Here is a 15,513-nt window from a genome sequence, read left to right as displayed (position 1 = left end):
TTTTTAATCTATAAGGAGCTTCTCTTGACCTCAGAGAGACCCTGGGTATGACCATGAAGCCATCAGATTGACTGTCGGGAGCAACTGGTTTGGGTTTCCATCTACTGGAGGAATTATTCAACGAGCTGTGTTTGACCATCTTGACAGTCCTGTGAGGTTGGTACTGTTACCAGCCTCACTTCACAGACGGGGATACAGACACCTTGCTCAGGATCACAGCTAGAAACTCGTGGAGTTGGGGTACAAATCCAAGCTGGTCTACCATCAAAGCATCTTTCCTTTTTTTTTTTTTTAAAGATTTTATTTATTTATTCTTGAGAGATACAAAGAGGCAGAGACATAGGCAGAGGGAGACCACTACCAACAGCTCATCCCTCCCCTGCAGGGAGCCCGATGCGGGCCTCGATCCCAGGATCCTGGGATCACGCCCTGAGCCAAAGGCAGACGCCCAACCACTGAGCCACCCAGGCGTCCCTCAAAGCATCTTTCCATGCTTCTGCTATTAATGATAACATGGCCCATCATTTTATAGCTAACCCTGCACTTATTCATCCACCATGGGCACCTGTGATCATCTTCCTGGTGGTACCAACCTCCACTCCAGCCCCCTCCCAGGGATGGTCTCACAGGAGCTGTCAAGTGAGGCTTTGGTTTCTGCCTGGGTTAAAATCCTCGAAAATTCCCTCCTGAGAAAGTGTAAGACAGCCGATGCCTGGATTGCCCCAGGTGACATCATATTCAAGTTAGTGTGACCTCCCTGAGCTCATTTCTTTGTCCTGGTCACCTCTGCTTCCATCAAAAATAACAGGTTGCTGATAAACTGGCTCTCACCTCCCCTGCTCAGATGGTGGACTCTGAATCTCTGCTCAGAGCAGACCTCTCAAGTTCAAAAGAGCCCTTGTGCTCTGTATTTTGACAGGTTGAGAAATCCAATCCATTTATTTTGAAAACCCATTAAGCCCAGCCAATATGGGATATTTAGAAAGGCCAGAATTTTGCTTCTGGTCGGAAGGTCAGCGCTGTCATAAAGTAACGGCTAAAGGAAGTGAAACAAAACATATTTTATTGTAGAGCTATGATTCCCAAACATTCTTTTAAAATGTACTTGCAGTTAAAATAAAACAAAGCAAAAGCCCAGCACATTGAATTGCCGGAAATTGCCACCACTATAAACTCTCTTTGTTCAGAGTACATATTCACCTTTGCCCACCCAGTTCTGGGACCAGGGACAGGCGTATAGTAAATGCTCAGTAAGTGCTCAGTGAATGAGCCCCAAAATGGTTCATTTTGCTATTTAACATTTTTTCCCCCAGCTATTAGTTCCTCTTGTTCCCGATGGCTGTTAAATCATCCACAAGAAAAGAACACCTGATGTTAGTTCTCTGGGGTTTTGGAAAGTAAATTTCAGAATAGGTAAGTTTGACTCTTCTTGGTCTCTTAAATTATATTGTTTATGATACAGATAACAAGGTCTTATGGTCAGATTCTTCAAAGATAACTCATTTGATCCTTGTGAAAGAGGGATGGGGGGTGTTGTTATTTTCATGTTATCCCCTAGGAAGGGTGCATAAGCAGAGACCGTTCCCTAAAAGCAAATAACCTTACTATGAAGTGATCCTGAATGCAAATGGCGTCCAGAAGATGGTGCAAAATGTTCCTGTATTTTCGCACCAAGTAACCCTGCGGTCCACATACTGTCCTCCCTTGATGGGTATCTGAGTGGCCTTCTTTCTGGATCTCCCCTCGCTCTTCTCTTACTTCCCACAATCCACTCCATCTCCTCCCCACTCCCATCTCTCCAAGCACCATCCTGGGGGATCACCAGAAGACCCTCTAGATTCTAAGCCTGGATCTTACCCTTGCCCTGGTGGGATATAGTGGGCCCTTATCCAATATCTAACAATTTTGGTTTGTGGTTAGAGGGAGCAACATAGAACCTGGAACCAGAGCTGACTCTTGGAGTCTGGTGTTTGACCCAATAAATAGGGCTCTCTGCTGAAGCTGCTGAACTGACTGAGTAGGAAGACCCATGGAGAAGCTGATGGAGGTCATGTATCACCTTATTGAGAAAATGGCTGTTGGAGAATACGGCTTATAGCGGTGGGAGTCCCAGAGTTGGAGACTTAGCTGTGGGGCCCTGGGGGAGGCTGCCCTTCATCAGGACAGAACACTGTGGGTGGGTAGCTCCCAAGGGAAAGGGAGAGGAAGGTATTGGGTTATGAACACCCAGTTCCTTCCTCCAAACCCACTGACCAGGGGAGTTACTTCTCCCCATCTGGGGAGGAATGAATGAAGAGTGGGAGAGGCCATGTGTCACTCCCATAGGTGTCTCTTCTTATGAGGAATCCTTAAAGAGAGAGGTTCCCCTCAACAAAGTGTGGTTTATTGACCCACACTGTTTTTAAAAAGTTGACATAGGGGGAAAAAAGTTGACATGGACACCTGAGTGGCTCAGTGGTTGAGCATCTGCCTTTGGCTCAGGTCGTGATCCTGGGGTCCTGGAATCGAGTCCCATATCAGGGGAGCTTGGGACTGAGTCCTCTGCAGGGAGCCTGCTTCTCCCTCTGCCTGTGTCTCTGCTTCTCTCTCTATGTGTCTCATGAATAAATAAATAAAATATTTTTTTAAAAACAGTTAACCTGGTAGGTAAATTTAAAAATAAGATTTGACATAAAAAACAGAAAGTGGAATGATTTCTCAGCCCTGAGCCTGTGTTCCCACATGGCAACAACAGCTCTGAGCTGAGTCATGCCTGCCCCTTTAGGCAGATCCGTGTGCTTTATTTTAGCTCATTAAGGACCCCTAGGCCTTGTTGTGTAGATACTGCTCTCTCTGATTTTGCTCATTTGCATGACCAGACTGGTCCTTCTGGGCATTTTAGTTGGTGGCCTCTGTTTGATCTGTGTAAACCTAGGGTACTCGGAGTATCCACAGGATTAACAAACCTGTGTCTTGCTAAGATTGCCCATCTTGACGATCATTGCCTCATTTTGTTATTAGCTTAAAGTCTCAGTCTTTTTGTCTCACTATAGACCTTTGCTGTTGGAGAAGATGAAGGAGGTGAAGGAAAAGGAAAATCCTGTCCTATTAGACAAGGAAGACTCCGAGGCCCAGAGGTTAAGGAACTTGTCCAGGTGTATCGCAGAAAGAAGACACCCCTGTGCTCCCTCGACGTCCACACCACTGCCCCGCAGTTGTGGTCATTTCTGCTTTCCTGGGCATGCCCGATCCAGATGAGCCACGGATTGCAAGTTTCTGCAATACACTTTGCCTCCTGAAGGTGACCAGTGGGGCAGAAGCCCAGCCCAACCCGGTTCACCCGGGGTTTTTTCAGGATCTGCGATGGGCGAAGAGGTGCAGTGATGACAAGGAGAGAAGAAAGTCAAGAGTCCGTTTTTATAGGCTACCTGGAACTCTTCTGTCTCATTCAGAGTTGAAAAGGAGTTGATTCAGGGAAGAGCAGGGCAGGGTCAAGCAGGCCAGGTCTCATGCACACATTTTTCCTCTTACCACCCACCCATCTGTAGGATGGACTTATCCTTTCCCTAAACACTTGACATAAGCCAGAGGGGATGATGGTCACTACGACATCTGGATGGACTGATGGATTGATGATTCATCTCAGGGAGTTTTGTGAGGCTCTTCTTTGCTGCAGAAGACATTTTTATTTGTTTTTAGACTCTTTTTAACACCTAGGGGTCCAATATCAAGGCTGAAAAAAGCAGAGATCCTCTGTCTCCAGTAAGAAGGAAGTACGGTAGAGATTTAGAGCACAGGGGTTGGAGTCCTTTGCTCCTCACAGACACGTCTGAGCCTCAGTTTCTTCATATATAAAATAATAATAATCATACCTCTCTTCAAGATGGTTGCTATTAGAATTAGATAACTTTTTGGAAAAGGCCAATAACTCAGTGCCTGGCAGAGAGAAAACACTCGGGGTGTGATAACTCGAATTCGGTTGAGAGATTTCTGTTTTACATCAAGGCCCTCCTTTATGCTTAGCTCTATCCCAGGACCTGGGTGTGTGTTTGTGGGTGCTAACAGACGTGGGGGGGCATCTGCAGAGAGTGGTTATGAGATAAATACAAGGACATACTCCTATCCTTGTAAATGAGCTCCTTCCTACACATTCTGGTGCGAGTCTGGAAGGGGGCATGCTCCTCTGGCTGGAACTGTCTAGAAGGGCTGAGTGGCAGGTGGAAGGAAAAAGGAGTCGGGGATGAATCGCAAGTGAGGGAGGCCGCACTCCAAGGGCGCCAAGCAGGTGATGGTGCTGGTTGCTGGCGACTAGGGAAGCAGGTAGTCAGGGCGGGAGTGGCTGCTCAGTTTCCTTTCAACCCAGACCCGGGAACATCTCCTAAGAGGCAGGAGGTACTTTCAACCGAGTCTTTTTATTATTATTTTTTAAAGATTTTATTTATTTATTCACAAGAGAGAGAGAGAGACGAGACACAGGCAGAAGGAGAAGCAGGCTCCACGCAGGGAGCCCGACGTGGGACTCGATCCCAGGACCCCGGGATCATGCCCTGAGCCAAAGGCAGACGCTCAACTACTAAGCCCCCCAGGCGCCCCTTTTCAACCGAGTCTTGTCGCCCTGCCACCTATTTCACCTGGCCTTAGTCACTGAAACCATTCGGAGCCTCAGTTTTTCATCCATGAAACAGGATGCGTTCTGCTCTTCTCTTCGGTATCGTGATGGTAATGAGATCGCCAACACGGTCAGCCTTTGTAAAGGAAAAGCACTGTCCAGACAGGAGGGGCGTGTTGATGGCCCTTTCACCTCGAGGCATGGTTTAAAACACTGAGCAAATCATTCCCTTGCCTAAAACTGCTCTAGTGCTTCCCTATTGCACTTAAAATCCAGGCTTCTTACCAAGGCCCCCTGGACTTCATACACCCGGGCCCCAGACATCCACTCTCCTTTGTTCCTCCAAAGGCTAGGCCATTCCTACCTCAGTGCCTTTGCACTTTCTGTTAACGTCTGCCAGCAACGCATGGGCAGCTCCCTGGTTTCGTTCAGGTCTCCTCTCAGAAGCCATTTCTCAGAGGCCGCCCTGGGCCGCCCAGTCCAAGCTCCCGGCCACCCTACCCCAGCCCCCAATCTCCGGCCCCCTGCCTCTCTCACCTTGTTTCGTTTCCCCTGTGTTGTTTCTCACTATCCAAACATACCTCTATCACTTAGCATATACTTGGTCGTTGGCTGTTCTCTGCTCCATCCCTCCCCTCCTCCCCGCAGAAGCTCCTTTGAAAGGATGTGCTGTGTCTGCTCACAGCTCTCCCAGGGCCTCCGAGAGGTGCTCGAAAGAAATTTCCTGGCAAAGCTCATCCGCAGCCCCCCAAGCCCCTAACGCCTTCCGACAAAAGCCAAACAAGTCACATCCATGGGAAAGATGTTTCTAATTCACCACAGACGTCTGAACTAGGCAGGTTCTGAAACGTAGTGTGTGCAGTTACCACCTGAGAACCCGTGACTTCAGAGTCACCAATGCTGAGGACTGACCGAGAGGGAGGCAGATGTCAAGCGTGAGCTGTCCCCTGCACACAAGTCAAGGTGAAGTGCGTCGGGCTGACCGCTGGGCGGGCTGCCGAGGATGGGGCTGGGGCCAGGCCATTTGAGGGAAACGGCTGGGCGGCAAGGGGGACTCTTAGGGCAGCAAAGCAAGGGGGGCCAAGCAGGTCTTTGCTGGAATTGGCAGGCAGTGGCTGGTGGGGGGGCAATTGGTGCCTGAACGTCCCTGCCCACGGAGGTGTCCGTCCGAGGGACATGTTGGCAGATCTGTGACACCCCGTGGTGTGCTACAGACTGTACCTGCTGCTCAGTGAACGGGTCAGCCTCTGGGTGCCTCCCGCACAATGGCAGCATTTGCAAATTGAAGCATCTGAAGGAACATACACAGACATACTGGAAAGCAGGGGAGCTGTCTTGACCAAGGCCTCATATCCTGCCCACTCCACCCCATCTCTTTGACCTTAACTGCCAACATTCTCCCTTTGTTCACTTTGCTGCAGTGGAACTGACCTCCTTGCCTTTTCTCTGACCCCCTGAGCCCGGGCTTGCCTCAGGGCCTTTGCACTGGCTGTTCCTCTGCCTGGACTGCTCTCCTAGCAGACCTCTGCCTGGCTGGCTCCCTGACTTGATTCATGTCTCTGCTTTAATGTGGCCCCCTGGGAGGACTTCTCTTGCCGCCCTATCTAAAAAGAGCACCTGCCCTCAAGTTCTTTACCTTCACTTAATTTTCTTTAAAAAGAGCTGATGGTTTATTGTTATCTATTTGTTGATTTGCTTACTGCCTATCTCCAGTCTACCAGCTACCCCCGGCCTCTGCTAGTCTGGTGTTTCTAGAGAGCGGGGGGGCCTTGTCTGTCTTGCTTAATGCTATATCCTCCTCAGAACCATGCTTAACCTAAAATCTCAATGATAATAATTGATTCAATTGGATAAACATGATTCAATTGAACTTATTGGATAAACATGATTCAAATAAACTGATTCAAGTGAATGGACGAAAGAAAGAAGGAAGGAAGAGAAGAAGGAAGGAAGGAAGGATAGCAAGTAAGCTAGCTAGCTCAGGTTCAGGATGGACTAGGTTATGAAGCGCTTTGAATTCAGAGATGAACACCAAAGAGCAAGGGGTCCAGGGTAGGGAGGGGTAATAACTGTAGGAATTGAAGTCGAGAAATCTTGAGATGAAGAGGAATATATATTTTTTAAGATTTTGTTTATTTATTCATGAGAGACACAGAGAAAGAGAGGCAGAGACATAGGCAGAGGGAGAAGCAGGCTCCATGCAGGGAGCCTGACGTCGGACTCGATCCCAGGACCCCAGATTACACCCTGAGCCAAAGGCAGACGCTCCACCACGGAGCCACCCAGGTGCCCCAAAGAGGAATATTTTAAGAGCTTTATAGGATCCAGGCATATCCATCCCACACTAAACAGGTAGAGTTTTGCTGTGGAGGAAGCAGACATGGTTTTGATAATTATCACTTCTGAAATTACTTGGTTACAAGTACATTTCTTAAATGAATTAATGTTCTGACTTGTTCTAATGCTTTCGCAGCCTGTGTAAGCAAACTGAAACCTAAGCCCGTAAATGCCTCAGTGTCACAAAGTCGAAATCTAAGGACAACCAATCACAAACAGCCAGCAAGGCTTTCCCAACCAGGCAGTCATTTAAGCTATGATGGGTCAAATCATGACTTGGCTTCTTCATCTTCCCTGTAAAAGTCTTGCCCTGAGCTCCTGTCAGAGGTCCTCTCCCAACCACTTTGGGAGCTGCTTGATTTGTGTCGATTTTTGCTCAAATAAGCTAAACATTTTTAATATGCCTCGGTTTATCTTTTAACACTTTTATTTACCAATTGGCTGTGATAACTGAACAATCACTGAGCGTATTCAGAAATTCATGCAAAGTTATAAAAAAGCAACTTAAAAGTTGTTTTCAATAGAGATGAAATTTTTGCAGGCGCCAAAATTCAACAAATTAACGTCGTGAGCACCTGTTCATTACAATTCTTTTTTTTTTTCATGTTTTGCTGTCCATGAAAACATATTTTAGGCTTGAAACATTATCCTGGAACCCGCCCTGCCCCCCAAAAAAGCTTATAGGCCCTGGGTCTCATGCCTAAAGCCACTGATGACTAAAGGGGCCCGGGCAGTGAGAAGATCTTGGCCACATGCTGTCAGGAGGATCTGCAGCTCCAGAATCTCCTCGGGCCCTATCACCCTGCCTCCTCCCCAGATGGAAGATGTTGACATCTGGCGGCAGGTATCAGCAGCAGGGATGAGGAAGGGAGGGGAATCCATAGGGAGTTCAAAGACAGGGACTCTTCAGACCCAGGAGATAAAAGATATCTAGAGAGGACACAATGCTGTTTCATTTCAGTTCCCAGGGATGTGGGGTTAGGAGGGAAGACGATGGGCTGCATCTGGGAAATAGAGGAAGGCCTCGGGTGTCGTTTTCCTTATCTATAAAGGGGATGTATTAGCCAATCAATCAACCAGTCAATCAGGAGATGTGAGTGTGTGTATATGTGTATGTGTATACGTATATACACACATATGTATGCATATATGTATATGTAGCTTCCTGTAAATAGATAGAGAGATACATAGATGTAGATAGAGATACACATATATAAGGGAGATTTATTATCAGGAATTGACTCACATGGTTACAGAGGCTGACAAATCCCAGGATGTGCATTCAGTACCGTGGAGGCCCCAGAAGGTTCATGGTGTAGTTCCAGTCCAAAGGTGGAAAAATATCAATGTCCCAGCCTGAAGGCAGTCAGGCAAGAGGGGTTCCTTGTTGCTAATGGGAAGGGCAACCTTTTTGGTCTATGCAGACCATCGACTGATTAGGTGAGGCCCACCCACATTCAGGAAAGCAAGATGCTTTACTCAGTCTATCAATTCAAATGTTAATCTTATCCAAAACACCCTCACAGAAACACCCAGAATAATGTTGGACCAGATGTCTGGGCGTCCCATGGCCCAGTCAAGCTGACACATAAATTAACTATCACAGAGGGGTAAAGTCGCACTACTACCGATCACACAGAGTCGTGGGGATTAAATATAACTCAAGTGCTTAGCACATTTTTTTTTAATTTTTTTTTTATTTATTTATGATAGTCACAGAGAGAGAGAGAGGCAGAGACACAAGCAGAGGGAGAAGCAGGCTCCATGCACCGGGAGTCTGATGTGGGATTCGATCCCGGGTCTCCAGGATCACGCCCTGAGCCAAAGGCAGGCGCCAAACCGCTGCGCCATCCAGGGATCCCAAGTGCTTAGCACATTGACTGGCATATACTGAGGGTTCAATAACTGGTAGCTGTGGTTATTAATTTTATTAAAACAGAAATTTCTGGAAGGCGGTTCCTTTTCCTAAGATAGGAAAGCATTTTTACCCCAGAGCAGTGCCTTTGATTAGCAAACACAGAATAAATATTTGTTGAATTGTTGAGTTTAGAGAGATTTTTGCTCCAGCTGAAGACCTATATCCTTCTTCCTGGGAAGCTGACACTGATTCAGAACGTAGTCATGGGAGCCACAAGCAAGGCCCCGTTCTCAGAAGCCCCTAAGAAAGCCCCAAACAGTCATCACTGTTTGTTGGAGCCCTCCAGGGTGAACTTTAATTCAGGAGAGCAACAGGCCTAGGGCTAAATACGGCAAAGATGGTGTGGTCCATGTTTGCTCACGGGCCTCTCACAGCTGCTAAGAGGTGGAGTTTATGCCAGGACTGCAGGACTCAAGACCATGCTTTTACCCACCACACTTCCTCCCTGGGACATAACAGAAGTTTGTCAGTTCTCTTGCCCATGAAACATGGAAAATAATACCCGCCTTTCCCACTACTCAGGGGTGTTTGAGGGTCACAAAGTTATGCATGGAAAGCATTACATCATTTCGAGAGAACTACCCAGATACAAAACTCCATTCGGTCTATCACTTAAAGAAAAAAAAAGATTTTTATTTATTTATTCATGAGAGACACAGAGAGGTAGAGACACAGGCAGAGGGAGAAGCAGGCTCCCCTGCAGGAAGCCCGATGCAGGACTAGATCCCAGGACCCTGGGATCACACCCTGAGCCAAAGGCAGACGCTCAACCACTGAACCACCCAGGTGGCTTATTAAGTACCTACTATGTGTTGAGGACCATCCTAGACTCCTGGGAAGTGTGGAGGATGGAGATTAACCCAGATATATTATCTCCTTGGGGACTCCCTCAGGTTTCCCCAATTCCCACAGACCCAGATTAGACCCTTTGTGAATAGCTTCTTCAGAACTTAGGTTCTTGGGGTGTCTGGGTGGCTCAGTCGGTTGGGCGCCCAGCTCTTGACTTTGGCTCAGGTCATTATCTCAGTCAAGGTCATGAGATTGAGCCCCGAGTTGGGCTCCAAGCTGAGTGTGGAGCCTGCCTGTGATTTTCCCTCTCCCTCTGCCCCTCTCCTCTCCTCTATGTTCTCTGAATGAATGAATAAAATGCTTTTTAAAAAAGGACTTTACTTCTTTCCCTTATAATGTTTCAAGTGGTTTCTTGTTCTGTGGCATGTTAATGATTCTTTAATATTTCTCTTTGCCACTTGGAATCTTAGGTTTGTCTAGGAGGAATCTGGCTCATCTTGCTCACCATTTTTTAAAAAGATTTCATTTATTTGAGAAAGAGAGAGAGAGAGAGAGGGAGCATATGAGCAGGGGGAGGGGCAGAGGGGAGAGGGACAAGGAAACTCCCTGCTGAGCAGGAAGCCTGCTGCTGAACTCGATCCCAGGACCCCGAGATCATGACCTTAGCTAAAGTCGATGCTTAACTGACTGACCCACCCAGGCGCCCCTGGTCTTGCTCACAATTATAGTCCCATGTGTACCACAGTGCCTGGCACATGACTGGGACTCAAAAACAAGTTGTTGAATGAATGGACAGTGGATAAATGAATAATTGCTTTCTAAGTGCCCGGGATGCATGTGAAATCATAGAAAATATATGCATTGGTCTCTGATTCTGATTCCTGACGCAAAGCTTCCAAAGCCCTTATAATTTCCTAAATGAGACGAATACTCTTGAGCAGCTTTTGTTCCCACTTCCTGACACAGAGCTCCTACGTTCCCAGGAATTTCTGGGGTGATAGGAAAGTCTTTTGTTCTAATGAGGTAATTTTTTTTTAAAAGATTTTATTTATTCATTCATGAAAGACACAGGGAGAGGGAGAGGCAGAGACACAGGCAGAGGGAGAAGCAGGCTCCATGCAGGGAGCCCGATGAGGGACTCGATCCCGGGATCCCAGGATCACGCCCTGAGCCAAAGGCAGACGCTCAACCGCTGAGCCACCCAGGCATCCCTAATAAGGTGACTCTTGATGGGCTCCTGGATAGGCACTGGTCAGTGGAAAGACCAAGCTATGATTAGAAGCTTAGACCTTTCAGCCCCATCTCCCATCCTCCAAGAAGGGGATTGAGCTACTGATTGAGCCTGCCAATGTGCTGAGGCCTCCCTGAAACTCCCGAAAATACAGGGTTCAAAGAGCTTTCAGGATGGTGAACACATCCATGTGCAGGCAGGGTGACACAGCCCAACTCCACAGGTACAGAAGCTCCCGTGCTCGGGACCCTTCCTGACCTTGTCCTTCATTGGGCTATTCTTCTGTATCCTTTAGCATATTCTTTATTATATAATAAATCAGGAAACATAAATTGGTATTTCCCTGCATTCTGTGAGCTGGTCTTGCAAATTATCAAACCCAGAGAGGGGGTTTATAAGTCAATCATAAGTACCAGGGGCACGCTGGGACTTACCATTGATGTCTGAAAAAGGACAGTCTTGTGGGACCTGTAGGGAGTATCAGAACCAAATTGAATTGCAGGATGCCTGGCCGGTGTAAAGAACTGGTTGCTGTGGGAATAAACCCACACGTCTGGTGTCACCAGTGTCATGTGCGTGGTATTAGCTGGAGAGTGAAGGACAGCACAAAACACCAAAGTAACCTGATGCTCAAGTTTGTGTGATAGTCATTATTGTCCGGTATGTCGCTGGGCCTTGGGATTTGGATTAAAATCTTCATCTGGTAGCAAGGGAAAGTTGAGATTAGCCATGGCCTTTGAACTAGATGTGACAAAGTTGAAACTGAAGATTATCTGCAGAAGCAGCTAACTGTTGTGTGTAGAGGAGCGAGGGGAAGGTTCAAAGACTGGAGCATTCCTTGCCCAGATTCCAGATGTTCACACAATAGGGCCCTGGAGATTAGTGCTGGTCTTCGTGTGGCTCCTCAAGGCCATTATCTAGCGGTTATCTGTCCCACCTGCTGCCTGGCCTTGGGGAGGCTGAGCCACAGCTCCACTTTGGAGAGGCCCAGTCATCTTTCCATTCAGGCTACCTCCAGTACTTCTGGTGAAGGAGATGCTCCACCAGTCACAGGACATTGGGGGTGCGCTTGATATCTGGGCCAGCTCCCATGGAGCAGCCACTTCCAGCTGTTTTGGTGCCATTGACGTGGAAATTCACCTCAGTAACAAAAGACGTGAAACTTAGCAATGGAATTGAGTCTTCCAGTTTCTTTGAACTCACCCTTCCACTAGAGAGAAAGAGATGCATGCGTGAGGGGGACAGGTTCCAATGAAAGTAGCCAGTCTGGTGAAGGACTCAAGCTTTCTGGGTGGAGACGTCTCAGAAGGGATGTGCCAGTTCTGTTCAAATATTTGAAGCATTTCCACATAGACTGTCACAGAGACTGGACTTAAATTTCCTACGGTTCTGGAGAGCACAGCAAGAACCAAATGATGGCTCCAGAGACACAACCTTGGACTCAATGACAGCAAGAAAGGTCCATCAACCAGAACTTTCTGAAAAGGAAATGAGCCACCTTTCTGGAGGTGTTCAAGCCTGGCCTGGGAATGGTCGTATATTCCATTCAGATATGCAATGAGGGATGTTCCCTAGGCCTGCTGCTTGTGAGAAAGAGCTGGATGCTGGGAGTAGGGGAGAGAGAGAATCTAATATGACAAAACAATTAAAAGCCATTCATTAGTAGCTCAATATGTGGGTTTCCAGCACTTACATGCACCAAGGACCGAACTAACTACTTTGTGGGCATGACCACTTAATCCTCATGACAATCTTGGGCATTAAGTCCTACAATTATCACCCTGTTAGAGATCGGGAGACTGACACTGAGAGGAGTGAAATAATTTGCCCCAAGTCACACAGTGAGGAAGTACAGAGCTGGGACTCAAATCCTAACCACCAAGCTATTACCCATTCTGCTACAGCACCCTGATCCCCTCTGCCTCCCCTCTACCTCCCATTCCTTCCTATTAGAGCATAAACGCTATTAGACCATTAAAAGAAATTTCTCCCAAGAAAGTTCGTCAGAATGCGCCCCAACACAGAACAGCAACTAACAACAGAAAACGCCCAAATTGGGGGAAATTACTACATTTGAGTACAATTTGCAAATCACCTTGGGAGAGAGTCTTCCCGCAAAGTGAGAGCCAATTTTAAAACACCCACATCCTCTGGCCTCACTCCCTCCTCCCCAAAGGTTCATCTGGCCTAGCTCGGGCAAAAATCCCTTTGCCTTCATTTGCATTGTTCTTGGGAGGAGGAAAGTGAGTGAGCCCTGCAGTCACTCCCCCTGAGAAGACAGAATCACACCTTCAACTCAATCGGCTGTGACTTCTTGGGAATTTGGCTGAAGGGTCCCAAAGGAGTCAAACTTAATTAGTCAACTTTTACCCCAGAGCATGTAGACACTTGATGCTTTGTAAGAAAATGAGTGCACCATACCCGCTGACAAGAAATGTGGGTGCTGGTCACCAAAAAGAAAATAGAAAGGGGGAAGAGTGGTGGTTATTTATTTATAAAGACTTTATTTATTTATTTATTTATTCATGAGAGATACGGAGAGGCAGAGACACAGGCCGAAGGAGAAGCAGGCTCCCTGTGGGGAACCTGATGCGGGACTCAATCCCAGGATCACGCCTGAACCAAAGACAGACGCTCAACCACTGAGCCACCCAGGTGTCCCATGTTTCTTCCTTTTAATTGAGATGTAATTGATATTATACTAGTTAACATCATATTGGTTAACAGTATAGTAGTCGACATATTATATAATAATACAAGATAGTAACGACATTAAAGTAGTTGCGGGTGTACAACAGCATGATTTGATATTTGTACGTATTGTGAAACGACCACGGTAAGCCTAGTTAACATCTGTCATCATGTATAATTACAGATTTTATCTTGCTTTTATTTTATTTATTGATCTATTTATTAATTTTTAGTTAAGTAAGCTGTATGCCCAACGTGGCGCTTGAACGGACCCCGAGATCAAGAGTCGCATGGTCTGCTGACTGAACCAACCAGGCGTCTCACAGATTTTTTTTGTGTGATGATAACTTTTAAGATCTACTTATCAATTTTCAAATGCACAACACAGTAGCATTAACTCTAGTCACCATGCTGTACATTACAGCCCCAGGACTTATTTATTTTATAACAAGAGTTTGTGCCTTTGACCACTTTCGCCAGTTTTGCCCACCCCCCATCCCTGACTCTGGCGACCCCCAATCTGTTCTTGTATCTATGAACTTGGGTTTGTTTGTTCTTAGATTCCACATGTAAGTGAGATCGTACAGTATTTGTCTTTCTCTTTCTGACTTACTGTACTTAGAATGATGCCTTCAAGATCCATCCGTGTTGTCACAAATGGCAAGATTTCCTCCTTTTTTATAGCCAAATAATATCCCATTATATATATATATAATATTAATATATATAAATAACAACTTAGGGCGCCTGGGTGGCACAGTTGGTTAAGCACCTTACCTTGATTTTGACTCAGGTTATGATCTCAGGGTCATGAGATTGAGCCCCACTTGGGGCTCTGCACTCAGCAGGGAGTCTACTTGAGATCTTCTCTCTCCCTCTGACCCTCCGCTGCTTGCTTGCTCTCTCTCTAAAAAAAAAAATAATAATTAAAAAAAAAATAAGAAAACATCTCTATCCATCCATCCCTCGATGGACACTTGGGCTGCTTCCATATCTTGGCTATTGTGAACAATGGTGCAATGAACATAGGGGTATATTTATTTTCAAGTTATTGTTTCTATTTCCTTTGGGTAAATACGAGTGGAATTGCTATCTTTAGCGTTTTGAAGAACCCCCATACTGTTTTCTATAGTGGCTGCACCAATTACATCCTGATGTTTTAACACCCCATTGGACTTGGAGCTCCGGGCACCATAGTCAGTCCAGGTCCCTGGGCCACCTTCCCCTGTCAGACCACTTTTACCCTGAGATTCAGGGACATCATCACCCTGGGAAATGTTGCCTCCCGACTGTAGCCTGAGAGCCACCGGGAATCCGTGTGGGGTGAGGTCATTCTCCAAAGGCCTTCTCTGTGCCCTGCAACGCGGTTTATTATAAGGATCTGAGGTTCCTAAAATCCTAGCGCCCTGGGATGATCTAGAGGTCACGCTGTATTAACTTTTTCTAATTCCTCCTTCTCTTGAGCGGTCTCACAGAGTGCTTTGTCGTCTGTGGGTCCTTGTTCCAGGCTGCAGGGGGTCCTGCTCAATCCCAAATCATCCATTCCCCACTAGGGGCCTGGGGTGGCCTGAATAGCCATGACTTTTGTTTAGCAGGAGAATGAAAGTCATTTTTATCTCCGCGAAATGTCAAGCTGGGCAGAATGTGTGTGGCTCTGGCCGGCCTCCTGGCCCCCCCCCCCCCCCCCCCCCCCCCGCCGCCTCCGTGCCCCCCACCCCCACCCCCCAGCGTGACTCTGCAGCGTGAGGGCCATCCGTCACTGGAACAAACAAGGCACGAGGCCCTCGGCAGCGCTGCTCCGGCCTTATCGGAGCGGGAGGCCTAGCTGGATTCTATTAATTGCCCAATGCTGTTGGGTTTGGCAGATACAGGAAACAGTTTACATGGCTACATGGTGCCCCGGCTCACAGTCTCTCTGAAATGGTATTATTGTAGCGGGATAATTGTGATTAGGGACAG

Source organism: Vulpes vulpes, chromosome 5, assembly GCF_048418805.1.
Source record: "Vulpes vulpes isolate BD-2025 chromosome 5, VulVul3, whole genome shotgun sequence".
NCBI lineage: Eukaryota > Metazoa > Chordata > Mammalia > Carnivora > Canidae > Vulpes > Vulpes vulpes.
This window is presented reverse-complemented; position numbering follows the sequence as displayed.